The sequence below is a fragment of the Gracilinanus agilis genome, chromosome 4 (genome assembly GCF_016433145.1).
Source record: "Gracilinanus agilis isolate LMUSP501 chromosome 4, AgileGrace, whole genome shotgun sequence".
Classification (NCBI taxonomy): domain Eukaryota; kingdom Metazoa; phylum Chordata; class Mammalia; order Didelphimorphia; family Didelphidae; genus Gracilinanus; species Gracilinanus agilis.
In genome coordinates, this window is record NC_058133.1 from 354220157 (window position 1) to 354232080 (window position 11924).

At 36.7% G+C, this 11924-nt stretch overlaps 1 protein-coding gene across 1 annotated transcript in view; it reads right to left on the reverse strand.

The window, feature by feature from the left end:
* Positions 1 to 7942, reverse strand: part of BVES (blood vessel epicardial substance) — a 79843-nt gene extending 71901 nt beyond the window's left edge. The window contains exon 1 of the mRNA XM_044676623.1: positions 7752 to 7942. The gene's annotated coding sequence lies outside the window, so the exon portion shown is untranslated. The remainder of the gene's footprint in view (positions 1 to 7751) is intronic.
* Positions 7943 to 11924: the final 3982 nt, after the last annotated feature.

Below are 11924 nucleotides of genomic sequence, written 5' to 3' on the forward strand. Positions count from 1 at the left end.
CTCTCTCTCTCTCTCTCTCTCTCTCTCTCTCTCTCTCTCTCTCTCTCTCTCTCTCTCTCTCTCTTTTACATACACACATACACACACAGACATATGCAGGACTTAATTACTTCTATTATTACTATTAAATCATGCTTTACTTTCCAGGTAGTGATTTTCCTAAGTTGTACTTCAAAAATTAAAAAGCATTTTCTTCTACACAGTGTAGCATTATTCCCTCTTCCCGCCCCTTAGGTAGTTGCCTACAAGTGAACAACTGAGTATATATAGTCAGACATAGGGGTTGGTTTATTTTACTTAGTGGTTCTTTGTTACAAAAAGTGGCTTGGTTGGGTATAGAGGTAGGGAAGTCACTGGAGAGTTGTAAAGAATAAAAGATTATTGAGGAAACCGTTATTGAAAACTATAAGTGCCTATGAATAATAATAAAGGCACAACTTGAGTATTAGTTTCATAAAAAATTTTAAATGAAGAGATCAAAATAATCTGTATTTAGAAGGCTACTGATACAAAAACTTAGAAATACCTTCTTGGAATCCAATTGTCTAATTTTGATCTACACGACTATTTAACAACTCAAACAATGAAAAGAAAAAATTGTGTGTGTGTGTGTGTGTAAAGCTCATGTCTTTACTGACTACCCAAACCAAATTCATTTTTCACCTACATTGCTTTCTATTCACTTATCAGTTCTCCTCCTATTTATTTAAGTACTCCTGCCTTTAATAAATGCGGTTTTGTAGAAAATCTAAGTGTTCAGTACATGCTTACATAAAACTCAACACCAAGTGGCACCATTTGCTGACTCCTTTATCTTTTGTGGAGTATCACTCTTAAATGAAAAAGTTTTATTATGAACTCTCTGAAACTGGTCCATTACAAAAACTACTTGGCTTTATGGTGAAAACCCTAAAATATTAATGTAGCTGCTTCAGAAAAAAATTACTCAAATTGGAACAGTTTTTAATATCTATTTTTCATTGGACTTTACCTCTTTCCATTACTGAAAACATGCAAAATAAAAATTTTAAGAAGTAATTAGTACTGGTTAGGTATTCCGAAGAGTCAGAGCTTATAGTGAGAGTTAAGATGGAATTTTGGATAAATTCCACATTTTTTTAAATGCTGAAAGACTTGCTTTGAGTTCTTGCAAAATTTACATGAAACAATCACAGAATTTTGGAATACGGCTTCTTTTACTATATGAGTTACTGAAAAATCAATAAGTAGACTTGATAAACGGCTAATTGAAGCAATGTCCAATTTCTGCATTGTTCTGAAGTGCATAAACATAATGATACTAACAAAAGGCTAAAGCTAACTTAGATATTTTGCCAAAACAACAACAACAAAAAAAAGAGATAAAATCCAATCACATTTAAAATGTCCAAGTTAGAGCAAATGTATCCCTGTCAAAACTTACCTGGTAATTTATTTTATATTGGGATTCATTCCTCCAATTCATTTTTATTGACAGCCTAATACTAGGCAGGTTACCACACCTATACATTTATATAGAGTATAAATAATACAATTCCCTTCACTTCAATTCAATAAACATTTATTAAATCTGTACAGGCTGCTTACAAAATATTATACTAAGTGCATGGAGAAAGAAAAGTTCAGATCAGATCCCTATCCATCATCTAGTAAAAGGATTAGAAAAATAGAAATAACTAAAATATAGGATAAACAGAAAATATAGAAAATCACAAACCATCCAAATGTTATAATTTGGGGAGGAAAAAAGCCTCAGCTTAAATTCCTATTTATTTTCTAGGAATTACTAAATCCCATAGCACATAAATTGATTATGATCACTGCAATTAAGACATATTAAATGTGCCTAGCAAGAAGACTGGTAGCTGATGAAACATTTCCTATTAACAAATCCTCCCCCACGTTAGACTAAATTTTTCCTGAATAATCATTCTTTTAAAAAAATCTCAAAGAAAAAAATGGTTATTAACATTTTAGCTGCATCTAAAGAAAATTCAAGAAGAGTTGAAATGTTTTTATGATCAATAGTTTTTACCAACATACCAACATATTTTGCCCTACCAATTTTTCCCTACTGAATTAATAATAGATGAGAAATTGTCAGCTACATTACTACTGATTGCCATATCTTTTCTTGTAGGCATCATGATCATTTCATCCACAATAAAGTATGACTACATAAAGAAGATCAGATATTATACTACAACATGCCTCCAAGACTAACTGAATCAGATGACTTTATAGCAGAAATGGACCTTTAATCAAGTAGAATATTAGAAAGTCTAACATGAAATTCTTAGTAGGTTTACAATTAAGCTGTCAGTGATAGAGTACATTATTCACTTGTACATAATATATAAAATATACACGCTACATGTATACATATTTTAAATATTTTGGAAATTGGCTTATTTTGTAGCTGGCTTTAACAGCAATGACAAAATATCTAAAATTTCTTGAAGAAGCACTTAAAGTCATTTTTTTTCTGTGATAAACTAACTTTAAATGCAGACAAAAATTAATTTTCTTTATCTTTAAAGTAATACAATCCTGATATGACTAAAGGGGGTTATATTTTGAAGACTTGGTAATTATGAACTAAGTTTATTTATAGGAAATGTTATTTCAAAAGAATGAACAAATTATAGTAAGATGCAGTTGCATGGGGCAGATGGGTGGCTCCATGGATAGATAGCCAGGCCTAGAGATAAGAGATTCTGAGTTTCAAATCTAGCCTCAGGCACTTCTTAGCTGTGTGATCTTGGTCAAGTCACTTAACTCCAAATGGCTAGCTATCATCATTCTTCTGCCTTAGAACCAATATTGGATCTAAGACAGAGGACAAGAGTTTAAAAAAAAAAAAGATTCAAGTGCTTTAAAAAGCATAGCAAAGGGGCAGCTGGGTAGCTCAGTGGATTGAGAGCCAGGCCTAGAGACGGGAGGTCCTAGGTTCAAATCTGGCCTCAGACACTTCCCAGCTGTGTGACCCTGGGCAAGTCACTTGACCCCCATTGCCTACCCTTACCACTATTCCACCTATAAGTCAATACACAGAAGTTAAGGGTTTAAAAATTAAAAAAAAAAAATTAAAAAAAAAAAAGCATAGCAAAGTAAACAAAACCAAGATTAATTAAAGAGAATATTAAGTTCTGAAAAAACGTCATTGTTTTGCCTACAGATCATTAATGTGATTTTTCTTTTGTATTGGAGATATTTATTTTAGTATAATATGCTTGTAATCTACTCCACAAATGAACTCATGAAGTGATCAAGACAAAGGAAGTTGGATTATGCTATTAGTGTGTGTGTGCGCTCGCGCGCGTGTGTATGTGTGTGCGTGTGTTTTATCATGATTGAGACTACATAAATAAAAAGGAAGTAGAATGTCTTTAATCTACTTCTGTAGAGTACGCTGGTCATTATTTGGGAACACATGAACTACTTAAGAGGGGCATTCCTGAGCTTTAGAGTATTGTGCTATATCATGATTATTGTCATTTAAATTTTTTAAAAAACATTCCTTTCACCGTAGCTTGGCCAAAACAACTTCTTAACAATAACTAACTAAACAGCTCATAATTTTACAACTCTTTACAAAAAGTATTTCTTACAATACTGTAAGAAAGGATAAGCCTTATCAACTCTGGGAGGGGGGAGGGAAGAGGGGTTGATAAAATCATGAATCATGGAATTATGGAAAATATTCCAAATTTTAAAAATTTAAAAAAAAGAAAGGATAAGCTTGAGAATTATTAGAAGTAATTTGACCAAGGTCACAAATGTCAGAGGTAGGATTTAATATAGTGATCTATCTATTTTTTTGCAAGATGGCATTCCTTCTTAATATTAAAACCAATAAAACTAATTTTACTAATTTACCCCACTAGATGGAGTAGAGCCAGAGTCGTGTTTGTCCAAGGGATGATATATGGGACATAAAGGAGAATCATGGACCTACGACTATCTTTATTTTAACAGTTAAGCAGAATATTCACCAATCTTGTACAAAATCTGGCTCTTTTGGAAAAGAGAGGTTTGTAATCCAGTACAATCCTGATTTATAGTAAGTATGGTTGTAAATTCTAAGAGCATTAAACTCTGGGGTAAGCATAAAGGTATTTCTCCCACCTTTTAGGTATCTATAGAAAATACACAAAACAGAAAACTGAACAGGTGGCATTATTAACAGATGATTTGACTTGAATCAAAATTTTTGCTTTCTTTCAAATTCCTAATTACAAATTCTTATGTTTTAAATATAAAAGCTCAAAGAACACAAAATCTGGTGATGCTTTTATAATAACAAATTTTTTTTCCTTCAAAGTAGGAAACATGACAGCATTTGAGGGGTTGTATGAACATGAATGAAATATGACTGAACAACATGGATTCTAAAACTATTTAATACCGGTCAAAAAAACCATTTAAAAATTTCCTTTTTAATAAAAGTTTTCATAAAAGTTCTGTGTAAATACAAAAGTAGTTTCTAGTATGCCACAATATGCAAATTTGGAATGACACATTCACTGGTTGATGGAAAATGCATTTAATTATTTTTCATAAATTATGCAAAATTATACAAATACATTCATAATACATCCATGCAAATACAAAATATAATATTAATATATTTGTAGATTATACAAAATTATACAATGTAATAGCTCACATCTTGAAATGCTTTATAATATTCCAGTGTCCTTCAGTCAGCTTTGTAAGATAAGTGGTACATTTATTATTCATTTTAATTCCTTTTACAAATGAAGAAACTGAGGCACAAAGAGATTAAATTACTTACTCAAGATGACGCTGTAAGTATTAATAATGGCTAACATTTATATAGTGCTAAAAAGTTTGCATGGCACTTTTATGTATATTATCTTATTTGAGATGCACAATTCTTTTGGGTAAGTAATGTAGGTATTATTGTCCTTGTTTGACAGATAAGGAAATTGGGGTTCTCAGAGGTCAATTAGATTGTCTGTGGTCACACAGCTAATGTCAAGAAGGAATACAGTCTAGGCCTTACTGACTGCAAATACAGCAAATTCACTCACTTAGGGAGTCTTGGAGGCCCCTGAGAAGATTACAGAAAGTCTGCAAAGTTGAAACTATCTTCAAAATAATACTATATGGTACAATAAATATAGATAGATATAATCCACTTCAGAGGGTCTACAATAATTTCAAGAGTGTAAAAGGTAAATATAACTGCAAAGATCCAGAACAACTCCAAAAGATTCGTGAGGAAAAAGGCTATATGCTGCCATAGAAGGAACTAATAGAATCTCAATACAGGTTAAAACATACTATTCTTCACTTTATTTCTTTCATTAATTTTTCTCTAGTCTAAGTGATATGGGTCTTCTTTCGCAACATAAAAAATATAAAAATATGCATTGTAGGTAACATACATATACAATCTAGATCATATTTCCTGACATCTTGAAGAAAGGGAAAGGGCAGTAAGGAGAGAATATAGTTTGCAAAATATCAGAAATCAATTGTTAAAAATTGTATTGACATGTAATCTGGGAAAAAATTAAAAAATTAAAAAGCATAAAGGGGTCCTGAGGCCAACAAGTTTGAAAACCGCTATACTATGCCATATTGGCTCTCAAGTAAATAGAAAAAAATAAGACTTCACAACCCTAATTTTCTCCTTCTTGCACTGGACCTCCCTAATTCACAAATAACAAGTGTAGTGTTGAATATCTCAATATACTGTTATGTAACTGGATATTCTTTTTAGAGAGTATGGAAGACAAATGAAGCTAAAAGAATAATAATTTGAGTGACTGCATGTGAAATATTTATATACAGATACTTATTAAATGCCTACTCCTTGCTAGAAACTAAAAAGGATTTTTCTTTACATTTCTTGGGTTTCCAACCAACCATCATAACAAAAGACATGATTAAATATAAGGGTGAGGTGGGGTGGCGGGGGAAGAGTTGTTTTTTGGTCTGCTTTACAATTTCATCAGTTTAGGAAAAACCTTGGTATGAAAACTCTCCCTCCACAGATCAGACACTTGAGAACAATTTATAGTTACATTACCAGTAAGCCACAAGTTATTAGACTCAAAGATGTGGAAGTACTGGTGAGTACTAAAATGATGGTGCTACTGTATAACTGTCTTATTAAGCACATATTAAATAAGCTTCTGTTACAAAAGCCATATGCCCCAGAGAAATTCCATGTTCCCAGGTGTCTATAAATATTGAACAGATCTCCTGGTTTACTAAGATAGCAATTTAAAACTAATTAAGGAGAATAGAGTTCCACCACTCTTGGCCAATCTTTCCTTCTGCTTTAGACAATTTACTGCATTGTTCAACTGTGAAACATAATTAAGGTAATTGATTATTAAAATGGTAATCTTCTGGAATTTTTCAAGAAATTATTCTCACCATCCCCATTCATTTTTGAGTCTCTATTTGCAATAAATTTGTCTGCTTCAGAATCTACTTATATTTTTCAGATTAATATCAGTTATGCCAAATGATATTGCTGATGAGAAACAAACAAACAAACTAAACCCACCCCAAACTGAGCAAACCCCAAAAACTCGAAGAAATATGGAGGTAGGGAGGAGAAGAGATTTAGGTTCTTTTTTTTTTTTCCAAAGTCTGGGATTATTTATTTCTATTTGAAAGTTGGACTAAATCCTTTCCAAGAAGCTGAGGGTCACCTCAAATGGTATTTCATTGTTGAGAATCACTGTGCATCTATCCAGTTCTTCAAAGCAGGCCCTGCAATTTCTATGCTGTCTCTGCCGAACTTGTTACTCTCTACCTTCAAAATTGGGCCCCAGGGTAGCTATTTAGACTGGGGACCTTATCCCGGATTCAAGTTTACACGGGTTCTAGCTTACCTCGTTCTTTAGGGAGGGAAGACTAAAGTGCTGCCTTCTTATGTTCCTTTCAATTCCTGAGATTCTGTGATTTCTGGAGGATGAAATTGCTACTGTTTCCTCCTGGACCTGCAGTTTTCTTGGATGATGGAGGGGAGGAAGAAAGAGCAGCCAGATTTGGTAAAGCAGGGGAGCTCTAGGAAAGACTGCAAGGGAACCTGCAGCTAGTTCTCTTTGGCCAGAATGCTTTCCATCTCTTCCTGCGGGGCTGGACTAAATCCCCAGGTAAATCCCCCTGCTCCTAGCTCCACCAAAATATCTCAGGACTAAACAGAAATACTTTCAAAAGTAGGGGTTAAAAGAACGATTAGGCACAAGAGACCCAGAATGGCCATCAAGTTGTACGCAATAGCCAAAAGGAGGCTGTGTTTAGAGGTACATTCTATTTTACAGGGAAGGAAACTGGAGCCGGTTGCTCAACAAAATCCTTCATACTTGTAAGGGGCCAAGCAAAGCCTCCCTCCTGGGACATTTAAATCTGTGGCGATTCTGAGGTTAACCACAGGAGTAAAGGACTTGAGGAAAAGAGACCAGAATTGGGGCAGCGGAACCCAGCCAAGGGCTGTAGACCCCAGGGCGGGACAGAAGAGGAAAATAAGAGAGCAAAACCCTGAGGAAGAGCTAGCTACTGCCTGGGGCGCAGGCAGAGCCCAGGGTAGAGAAGGGTCCTAGCAACACCAAGGGAAAAGTTATTTTGAACACCCGCGCCGCCTACTTTCGCTTCCAATTTTCACCCAGAAGGGGCAAGGCTGCCCTCGAGGCAGGGGGTGGGAGGAACAGAGATATAGGAGACTGAAATTGGGGCGCTTCTCTCCTCAGCCCAGCAGCTCTTACCTTTCGTTCTCTGCCGCTGACAGTCGAGCTCACATCAGACAAAGTTTCTCCCAGAGCAAGGAATTAAGCGCTCCCAGAATCTGGGAAGCAAGGTTCGGCGCTGGCACTATGACTCTCAGGGGGCCCGCGGGTGCCTGCCCCCAAACACTCTTCTATGATCAGCCCCTCACTTTCCGCCCCAGCCCCTGCTCCTAGCCTCAGCTGGGACTAAAATAGGCATTGGAGCCGGGAGGAGGTGGTGGCGGTGCCCAGAAGCGGGCTGTCACGGCGCACGCGCCCCCCAGATGCGCCCACAGCTGCAAGTGCCGAGCTGCTTGGCAGGCGGAGACACTGAGTCCTGCTGCTTGCTTACCCACCACTTACAAGGAAGGGCGATGTGGAGCTCTCCGTAGGGGTGAGGTGCATCAGAGTTACAGATCAGGGGCCCAAGGGTTCTCTCCTGGGCTTTTTTTTTTTTTTTTAACCAGAATTCATTTCGTCCCCTGCTCTATTCTCTTTTTATTTTTGTTCAAGAATTGGAGAAATGAATAGCAAGAAATGTTATTTGCACTGGGAACTGGGGACTTCTAATGGTAAAAACGGGTAGCCTCCATGACAAAATATGTGGCTTCAAGTTTTGTGGCTTTACTGATTTCGGACTTGTGATTTCTTAAGAGTATAGAATTACTCCAATAGATCCATATTGGCTATTTATAAATGACTTAGAGGTATAAAAGTATTTTCTGGTAATGTTAAGAAAAGTTTAAGGCATTTGTTCATGGCCAAATAGTTCTGAAAGTAAGAAATTAAATCCAAGCCATACGCACTCCAAAGCCGACTTTCTGGCCATTACTCCATGCTGTCTCTGCAACATTAAAGCAACAAATATAAACTTGGAAGTATGTTTCTTCCCTCCCCACACTTGTTTTACTTTAAGGCATCTACCTTCTCTTCACAGGGGTAACACAAGTAAAGCCACAAACCATAATAGGAAATGGAACACATTTTCATTTTCCCTCCAGCTCCAATGAAGCCATTTCTCATTTTTGCTCCACTCCGCTTAATCTGTCATCCTTCAGAGAGAGATCTGCAATCAAATCCCAAGCCTGTATTGTTTGAGAGCTAATCAGTTTACTTGTATAAGCATTGCCATTAGACAAATAACTTGGTTTAATCTACTTCTGACCAATTTTCTCAGCCCTCCATCTCTTCCAAGATACCTTTAGGATGGGACTAAAAAGTTAGCATTTAGATAAAAAAGGCTTCTATTTTAAATTTGGGATCCTACCCAAATTTAGTGCTGTGAAGGAACTGTGGTGATCATCTAATAAAACCCTCTCATTCCAAAAAGGGGGAAACACATTTAACAGGATCAAGTGACTCGCAAAAAGTCACAGTGAGTAAACAAAATAGAAGACTTAGGACAAGGTTATTTAACTCTATATCCAGCATTCTTCCCACTATAGTCAGGTCACAAGCCAATAAACATTTACTGAGGGCTTAGTATATGCCTCTCCACTGTGATCCATAGTTTTTCAATTTTAATATTCCCCAATATCTATATATCTATACAACTGGTTGAATGCCCTTTGATACCAACTCTGAGTGAGTAGAGAGCAGAAGGGCAGATTCGAGAACAGGCTACAAAACTCCTTTGATACAGGATATGAGCCAAAGATCCTTGCAGCCCAATAATAATAATTGTGCCGAAGGCACCAAAGAGGCTAACTAGTAATTCATTGCCATTTTTTTCTAGCCCAAGTCACAGCCAGACAATTCTGGAACAATTAGAACTAGGCAGGGGTAAGATAGGCAGCTGCCTAGAGCAAAGCATGAATGAGAAATACTTTTTAGTATTAATTTTTATCAATGTTATTAACATTAACATATTGCATATTATCAATTTCATAATATCAATATCACAAAATTCCATGAAATTGAGGTATTTGTTTTGTGCTGACACAAGAAACTTTGGTGGCTCCAGGTTTCCTCTAGAAAGCCCCTCTGTTTGACTTTTCTGTTCTTCCTCTTTTTTTTTCTCATTCACCATAATCCATCACCATCTATATGCCTTTACACAGAATGTCTCTATTCCTAGAATGCATTAATTCTCACCATCACTTCTTAGTATCCCTATTTTAAAGCTCAGCTCAATGGTCACCTCCTACATGAAACCTTGCTTGATTCCTCGAGCTGCCAGAACCACTCTCCTCCAAATTATTTTGTATATGTTTTGTATTTGACTAATTTTTACTGTTGTTGTTTGGTTGGTTCAGTCATGCCCAAATCTCTGTGACCCTATTTGGGGTTTTGTTGGTAAGGATACTGGAGTGGTTTGCCATTTCCTTCTCTGCAGCTCATTTTACAGATGAGGAAAGTGATCCAAAATGGGGTTGTGACTTGAACTCAGTCAGATGAGTGTCCACTGTGCTACCCGCTGCCCATTACTTGAGTATAAATACACATTTTGTTTTCCCTGGTAGAATTTCAGTTCCTCAGAATCAGGAATTGTCAGGTTTTTTTTTCTTCCTCCTTATACAACACCAAGCACAAAATAAATCCTTGATAAATGTTTGTTGAGTGACTGATTGATGAACCAACTCTATGTGTGACAAGGCTCAAACCCTCTGGTGGACAGTAACATGGCACAGGTCAAGGGAGCACGCTTCTCAATCCTTGTTTAGGGTACACAAAAGCCATAGATTCAAACTGTCTTGGACATTGAGAGAGAGTGTGGAATAGAGGAGAAAAGAATAAGGGAGGCATTTGACCTTGAACTTTCTACCTGGACCATTTCCTGGACCTAACCTCACAATCCACTGTAAGAACTGGGGTCATAATGGATTGCAGTGAAAGAAGTGAAAACAGCATTTTCCAAAGAATTTCTACTAATTTTGTTGAGACTGCTGGTGGTGGCAAACAAAGAGAACTTGAATGGAAATTTGAATGTGAGGAAAGGAGGAGAAAATAAAGAGAAATATGTTGGCCATTTTAAAGACTGAAACTTACATATATTGGTCCCTAAAAATACATTGGTTGGCAACGCAAAAGTCTAGGCTTAAACATTTTAACTTCCCCTGATGTTATATAGAACATTTGCCAAAAAAGAATACATTCAAATATACCAAGCCAGAAATATCAGAGCAATTTTCATAGAGAAAAATGTGTGTGTGTGTGTGTGTGTGTGTGTGTGTGTGTGTGTGTGTGTGTGTGTGTGTGTGTAAACTGGTCTCAATTCTTCCTACAACCAGTATTGGCTGTATGACACTGGGTAAGTCAGGTAACTTCTCAGTGCCTCAGGCAACTCTCTAAGACCATCATTTGTAGACAAGTTGCCAGTTTTCACTGGAGGAAGGAATTTTCACAGCAGGGCTTCCCTTCACTGTTGAAATTATAGATCCAGAGAACCATCCCGGATAATATTCACACAGAAGTACAATGACCCTTTTTGTTCAAAATTGTGTTGATCTTTGTGAGTAAACTCCCATTTCCAATGTAGTGAAGCACTTGCTCTTCAACTCACAGTCTTAGAGGGTTTCTGGGTTTCACTGAAGGGTTAAGTCACTTCTCAGAGTCACAAAACCAGTATGGGTCAGTGGCAAAACTTGAACCCAGATCTCCATGATTCTTGAGGCCTGATGTCTAAATGCTATCCCACCACGAGATCTCTGTCTGACTCACTGTCTCTCACTCTTTTTTCTTTATATCTGCCTTCATCTCTTTCATTCTCTAGCTCTTGCACATATTTTATAGGTTTTATTTGACAAGCCCATAAAAGGTTAATAAAGTCAATCCATCATAGGCTGTTTATATCTTTCTAGGTGCTAAGGCAAGAAGATCTTGCTTGGTTCAAATCCTGCTTCAGACTGTTGCCTTAAATCTTAAATAAGGATGTGGAATCCAGGCACTGTAAGATTTATTCCTGCTTTGACTCTACAATGCTATCATTGCAAAAGCTCAAAACTCATTGGGGTACCTAGGTGGTGCAGTGGATAGAGAGCTCTGGGTCTGCAGTCAGGAAAACTCACCTTCATGAGTTCAAATCTGACTTCAGACACTTACTTCTGTGTGACTCTAGGCAAATCAGTTAACTCTGTTTGCCTCAGTTCCTCCTCTGTAAAATAAACTTGAGAAGGAAATGGCAAACTCCTCATGTATTCCAAAATTCCAAATGGGGTCACGAAGAATCAGACA